At 42.4% G+C, this 7,307-nt stretch overlaps 1 long non-coding RNA gene across 1 annotated transcript; it reads left to right on the top strand.

Moving 5' to 3' along the window:
* The first annotated feature begins 2,803 nt into the window (after positions 1–2,803).
* LOC130516163 (uncharacterized) lies at positions 2,804–5,221 on the top strand. The gene is made up of 2 exons (XR_008947374.1): positions 2,804–3,139; positions 3,627–5,221. It is a non-coding gene; the product is annotated as an uncharacterized LOC130516163 (long non-coding RNA).
* The last annotated feature ends 2,086 nt before the right edge of the window (positions 5,222–7,307 follow it).

Below are 7,307 nucleotides of genomic sequence, written 5' to 3'. Positions count from 1 at the left end.
CTAACCAATGAGAAACTCCCAGCCTGACAGGCATCGGGTTGTGTCTTATGCAAACCTTTCATGATTCCTAAAAGCCATGGGAGACAAACTACAAAAGCTCCTCACTATTTTACTTGTAAACCCCCATGCACTAACCACACCATCAGGCTGGTGTGATTAGTTCACGGGGGTTTACTGGCTCTCAACCGGAAGACCACCACGTCATTATCGCTGGAGCAGAAATGTCGTCTCCTTCACTCCCTCTTCAGCCTCCAAACTGCCTAATAAGTGACAGACGTCTGATAGTCATGAATATTCTGTGCACTGGCAGGTCTGACGCTGCATATGCAGCTTTGATCTTCACTTTAAAAGAAACGTGCGTGAGGCACATCCAGCCGGCTGTTTTAAAGCAACTATGAAGTCATCAGACCCTAAAATCAGCAATTTAAAACGTGTCGAGAAAGCAAGATTATCGACCGCAAGAGATTCTGACAAATTAAGAACAACTAATTAGAAATGTGTTGTTATTGTTTTCATTGTGCACCGTGAACCATGCACGGGCACAGATGAGCGTGGTCACTGCTAAACTGGTCACACATAAAAATAGAGCGATGTAAAATGTTGTCGCATTGAGTTTCAAGCCACGATTATTTATTTAATCTTGTATCTGCATTTTTGCTTACAATACCAGTAAAAATAGAATGTGTCAACGCATCTTCTGAGTGATGTCCCGGCCTCGGGACTGTTGCACCTGTTTCTGTGTCCCACAGCACCACTGATGACTAGCTTCATTTTTTACTGTTTGTTTTCATTTGTCCTCTTTCCAGAGTCCACTCCCGGAGTCCATGAAGCCAAGAACTGTTCTTCTGAAATCTACAGTAAATCAGCTCTCTTTAGCATGGGGCTTAATCTGTTAAATGGAACTCTTGAGGACAGTCTGAAGGACTGATGAACATGGACAAAAACCTGAATGAACCAGTGAGACTGTGATGGTCATTATCACTATTGTTTATCTTTACTGTGTTGAGACAGACAGACAGACAGACAGACAGACAGACAGACAGACAGACAGACAGACAGACACAGACAGACAGACACACATACACACAGACACACAGACACACAAGACAGTAAAACAGACAACTGCAAAGGGGAAAACTGTGTAATTGTCAAGCATTGCCATCAGTGGTAGAGGTGGTGTGTTATTTAGTTCATGTAAAGTCTTGACTGTATACTGTAACCTGTTTAGGTATGTAATTCCTGCTTGACCAATAAATATCTTGATGCCATGTTATATATATATATATGTATATATATATTTATTTTTTTGGGTTTTTTTTTGTTTTGTTTATTTTTTGTTTTGTTTATTTTTTTTATTTTGTTTTTGCTATAAAGTCAAAATTCATGGGTGTCCTGAAATCCTGTCCTCTTACAAAAGCCCTCCTGTTATGTAACAGTCTAAGCTGACATGTAGAAGGATAAGCCATTCAGATTCCATTTCAGAGCTCTTTTCACTAGACTGGAACTAAATCAAATGAAAATGAAAGTGAAGATATTCAGCACAGGTTTCCGATGTGGCAGTATCAGCGTGAAAGAAAGCAAAGCAAATGTTTGCGCATGAGTTCCTCAGTAGCAAGATGGACTCAGGCAAGTATGAGAAATACAGGACAAGTAGAGGCTTGAACATCAAAACAAAGGTTCCTGCTGGCTAATTGAGCAGCCAGATTCGTTATGGTGTGATGTGATGGAGTGAATTGAAGTACAAAATAATAGGTTAGCTACCTGCCAGGTGTTTTTACAGGACACCCCCTTTCCTATTCAGGTGAGCTACAGTCCTGTTAAAGACAAACCCAAAAGGAGCCGTTCTGATAGAGGCTACGTTAGACTGGGTTAAAGACTGGTTGAACTGTGGCTGGTGTCTTTTACAGGCAATGAAAATCAGGAGATCAGGAGATCTTTCCCCACAAACCATCAGCAGCTTGTCTAATGAGAAGGCAGTTAAAATGCCCTCGCTCACTGTGGCCCCCTACTGTCCATGCAAACAGTCTTGTGAAGCAACCAGCGTCTCTGAACCACAACAATAGTCCCAACCAATCAGAGGGCAGGAATGAGCATTCCGCAGCAGCAGACAACGAAACAAACAGTCAGCAGTTACACAGCGTCAGCAGGTGGAAACCAAACTTAGAAGGACACACTCACACAGATGATTGGGTATCGAGGAGGAGTTCCCCTCTTCCTGAAGTTCCATTTGGTTTTTGGGGCAACCTGATGGTTTTCTAGCTGGGCAGACAATCCAAACTAATGCAATGCGAATAACCAGGCATCATGGTCGACAGTAATCTCACTTTTAAACATCAAGTTGAAAAAGTGTGCCAAATTCTCAAATCTACACTTGCAAATTTCAGGCATCTCAGGAATCACATGTCTACAGGGAACGTGTAGAGGATTCTATTTTCAAATGTTCATGAAGAACATCTAACTGGGGAGCACTCTGAGAAACATGTAAGTATGCTAATATGGAGGAAACATTACGTGATATTAGAAATGCTAAACAACAAAAGACAACTGCAGAAAAGGCTGAAAGAATGTCCCCTTGATTGAGTCCAGTGATGCAGCATTTCATCCTCTAGGTGTGTTTATCCTCTACAGGTCTACAGCAGCAGCAGCAACACATCAAATCATCCCAGTTCAACACATGACTGATGTCCAGAGACAAAGAATCTACACATTCACACCTCCAGAAAGAATGTGAGAGTTTACGGTAGCAACTGTAGCATTGAGAAGGAGATACATCCAAACTGTTTACACTGTTTACACTGTTCACACGTACACTCGAGCAGAAATACTCGTGTGTTTTATTTTCTTTTAGCTTTGTGATTTTTTTCCTCACAGAATGTTCCATTATAACAAGGACGGAGAAAATTTGATCATCCAAGAGGAGGTTGGTAGTCTTTATGACAAGACGAGCTCTCGCTCTCATCTTGTGCTTCTCTGCAGTTAGACCTAGTACAAAGACTTAATAATATCCCGGAGGCACAGATGAAACACTTTTTTCACAGTGGCTGTTTACTGAGGAATGTGTTTGAAGTCGAGCTCAAGATGTCTTCATTTCTGCTGAAGAGGAATGTACCAAGGAATGAAAATGGAATTCAGATACAGAGTAAGGAGGAAAACATGAAATGGGCTGGGATCAGACAGAGCATCCAAATGGTGCTATTTGCTTGCCAGCTATACTCTAATTTAAGAGGGGATATTGCAAGTACACACAGGTCTTATGAACTGCATTGAGCAAGGGATCAGGCACCCTTTCAAATTAAGATTGCCTGCTGCTGACACCAGCAGGGCCATTATTTATTCATATCACTTAGACTGCTTTTGTAAAGCTCTTGTAAAAATTTGCTATGAGTTTCAACTTGCTCACGAGTGCGAGCGTCTTCCTCACTCCCTCATATTATGGTAGAATGAACATGTTTAAACGGTTTGAAGTTTGGACCTGGTTCTCCCTGACTACTTGCATTTGTTTGCTAAAAATGAATAAAAAACCCTTCAAACTTGCTCAAATGTCTTCAATCCTGGTCAATCGGTCCTTGACAGAATAGCCTATAATATCTAAACTATGGACTCTGTGGTTCCATGTGGTGTTGCAGGTGCAGGGCCAGAAGGCGGTCCCTCAGGAGGGACAGCTGACAGCAGGCTGAGAAACCAGAGAAGGCAGATCTAGCACCCCCCTCCCCAGGTGGAAGCCCCTCTCAATCAACTGCTGTCCCTCTCTGACTCCACACTACCATCTATCCAGTCCAGAATACTTCTCTGCTGAGTGTGGTGACTGCTGAGCATTTCTCAGACTGCCCCATCTCAAGACAGCTGCCTCCCCAATGACAAAGCAAGGGGTCTATATCATCTCCTACCTGTCTACAAGAGCTTGTGACTGGCATGTGTCTGTCAAGACATTCCTGCAGCTCTTCCAGGTGACTTCCCTGGGGAGAGAGGCTACCAGGGCACTCAGATCTGTCAGGGTTTTACCAGCGTTTTAGATGGTGCTGGTGGAATTAGCTGGGATCTCAAGGGACATTAACATCGCCTCATTGTGATGGACTTGAAGAATAATCTGGACTCTCTCATCACCTTGACCTCATGACTCAACAAGCTTCTGGTGAATCAATACTGTTCAGGTCCCGGGGGGGTTGTCCATCTTTGTTATCCTTTTATCAGCACAACCTCATTTGTATGATCATGTATGATCAATTTTCTACTTTGACCTACTTCACTGATATATTGGGCCCAGAAAAAATCAAATACAAATGTTATTTATTGCCATAAAAATCACACAAGTGCTTTGTGAACTGCTGTGATATCTATAAAGGTAGAAAACACGGGGATACTAAAACAGGACAGTAACACCTGATTCCTGGGTGCCTGTTGCTGATTGTGTTGCTGCAGTCCAGCTTCATTAGGCCACAGGGAGTATTGCTGAGTGGGGTCTTGGCTGCTCTACTATCTGCTTCCTGACATCCATCAGTCAGTCCAGTTTGATCAAACATACAGCTTTGTTGTCTGTCATGGAGGAGTATTGGCATTTTGCAGAGGTATTTTCAAAGTAGTAAGGCACATGACTAGTAGAGCATCATCCATACGACTGTTTCATCAACCGCCTCCCTGGTACTCCCCTGCTATGTACCCCCTACGATCTGAATGGACCCGAAAGGAAGCAAATACCTCCCCTGACAGGAGTTCTTCATGGAAAAACAGGATGGGTATGTTCGCCCAAGCACTGACTGCATGAGACTTACTGATGATAGAACTGTTTCCCCTTTCCCAGATCCACATGGGTCTTGCTCCACTTCTGGGACCAAGGTTTATATAAAGTCAGATCACTACAATGCTCCCCATCTTGTTCACATTCATAAAGGAACTGAATGGAAGGTGGTGTTTAACCCAGCGGTTACTGTTCAAGTCCAGTGTTGCTGATCATGCTAACTGAAGTCCCCAGCATTTTGGCGTGTTTGGCTATCTGAAGACAATTTTATAGTTTATAGACTGACCGTTATGTCCAGCAGGTGTTAGAGAAATCATTCCAGTATCATTGTTTGTAAAAGCTGTTGCTTTTGGTCCTGCTCAAGGTTTCTTCTTGTTAAAGGGGAGATAATTTTGATTGTAACAGAGGCTGTTAAATAAGGATGATTGATTTGAATACCAGGGCTAATGTAAACGTTTAAATAAATCAATTAAATAACAAAACTGACTTTTTAAAAGGTTTGCTTAATTGTGTTGTAAAGAAAGTTATTTAAGGGCAACTTTTATGCATCTCATTATGATACAATTACATATAGTTATAGAGTCTTTGGATATTAACTTAAGAATTAGCTAATTATTTATATATCAATCTAACAATAATTAGACAATTAATTATATATTATAATTATTATATAACCTAATAATTAGACAAGCCTCAAAATATGATAATTATGTCTAGAATAATAACTGGAATTACTGACTATCAGCTTTCTCAAAGAGGAAGGTTTTAAGTCTGATCTTAAAAGTAGAGATGGAGTCAGCCTCCCGCACCTGGACAGGGAGCTGGTTCCATAGCAGGGGGGCCTGGTAGCTCAATGCTCGGCCCCCCATTCTACCTTTAGAGACTCTGGGGTCCACAAGTAAACCAGCATTTTGAGAGCAGAGCTGTCTACTGGGATTATTATTATATTATTACATTCAAATACAACTGCAAGTCAAAGTGTTGCCGCATGAGCAAAGTCACAATTAATTTACAACTGAATAACTACAATAGTAATATATATAGTATATGTAACAAGGGTGCGGTGGGATCCACTCGCAACACAGCAGTTCCAGGGCAGTTTTAATAAACGGCTTTCCTAAAAACTTGCAGGGAACAGCACAGAAGGAATCACAAACCTCTGTGGCATGCAAAAAACACCACAAGACCACAAGAGAGCAAAGTCCAACAAACAAAAGGCAAAAACTCTTGAACGAGGACAGAAGGTTGTCAGGTTTAACAGGACATCGACAGAGAAGAGAAGTCCAAGGCAGACAGGGTCAAAACCAATAAATCCGATCAAACAACGTGCTGGAGCGTCGGGCATGGAGCAATAACAATCTGGCAAGACATGAATGTCCAGCAGTGGCTTAAATAGGCCCAAGAGGGAGCAATAGGTGAAAATGATGAAGGCTGATCAGATGGGTGTGGAGGAGGGGCGTGGCAGAGTGAGGGGAATTCTCCACCTCAGCACAGAGCAGAAGAGCAGGCAGCGACAATATGATAATATATGTAAACTTAACTGTGTCAATATAAATGTTCATAAAGACACAATTATTGTGTGAAGTACCAAAATAATAATGATGCTGTCTGTTACAAATTTGATTCAACCGCTGCTGCTCCGCTGCTACTCCTCTGCTGTCGCTCCCCTGTTGGTCCATTGCTGCTCCGCTGCTGATGTTCTGCTGCTGCTGAATATTCTGTGGTTGCTTGGGGAAAGCAGCAAAAGAGGACCCAATCCTGGGATTATCTTGTACCGGCAGACATTTATTCACAGGCATCAGCACAACTCTGACTCAGTAAAGGAAGTGTAATACATGTTTGTTGGTGAAAGCAAACAGAACATGGCTCCAGCTCCACAACATGGCTCCATCTGGCACTCTGGAGCGGTCCAAATGTGTGCTGAGTAACAAAAGCTCTTCCTGCACGGCACCAATATACTACTGTCTACCGTCTTCAGCACATTTTCTCACCCCCCTCCAAAAAGCTGCTTTTACATCATTGCTGAGCCTTTTGCATGCAGCAGTCTTCCTGTGGGGGACATGTCTTCAATTGTTGTCTCCTCTAAGATGAGGCACAAGTTTGCAAAGTTCCCCTGCTGCCGGATCCTTTTCCTTTTAATGTCTTAATGTCACTTCGATTCCTTGGCACTACTTAACTTATGTTCTAAGACGCATCCTCTCAAAATGTGTCCCGGGACTTTTGAAAGAGAATGGGTCCTTTTGACTCTGTCCCCTGTTGAAGGAGATGATTGATTGATGTCGGTGCTCTGAATGGAAATCATAGGTTTTCATATTGCTCTCCTTGGAGAAAATGCTCCTTTCATGGCAAAGGCCGTTACAGAGGGAGGCAGATGGAACGATGGAGGCCCTTGGGAACCTTCAGGGAACATTTTTCTTCTCATGGTCTGGTTACAACCCTGGTTCTGCTTTGGAGGCAGTTCTGACCGCATGACGTAGTTTAATGTGAAGCCTTTTATAGATGGATGTTTATAAACTGATAGTTATGTATGTGTGTCTCTGCATATGTGTGTAAGTGTACATGTATGTGTTTG

Source organism: Takifugu flavidus, chromosome 19, assembly GCF_003711565.1.
Source record: "Takifugu flavidus isolate HTHZ2018 chromosome 19, ASM371156v2, whole genome shotgun sequence".
Classification (NCBI taxonomy): Eukaryota; Metazoa; Chordata; class Actinopteri; order Tetraodontiformes; family Tetraodontidae; genus Takifugu; species Takifugu flavidus.
Note: the sequence above shows the minus strand (reverse complement) of the source record. Positions and strands in the feature narration are given on the sequence as shown.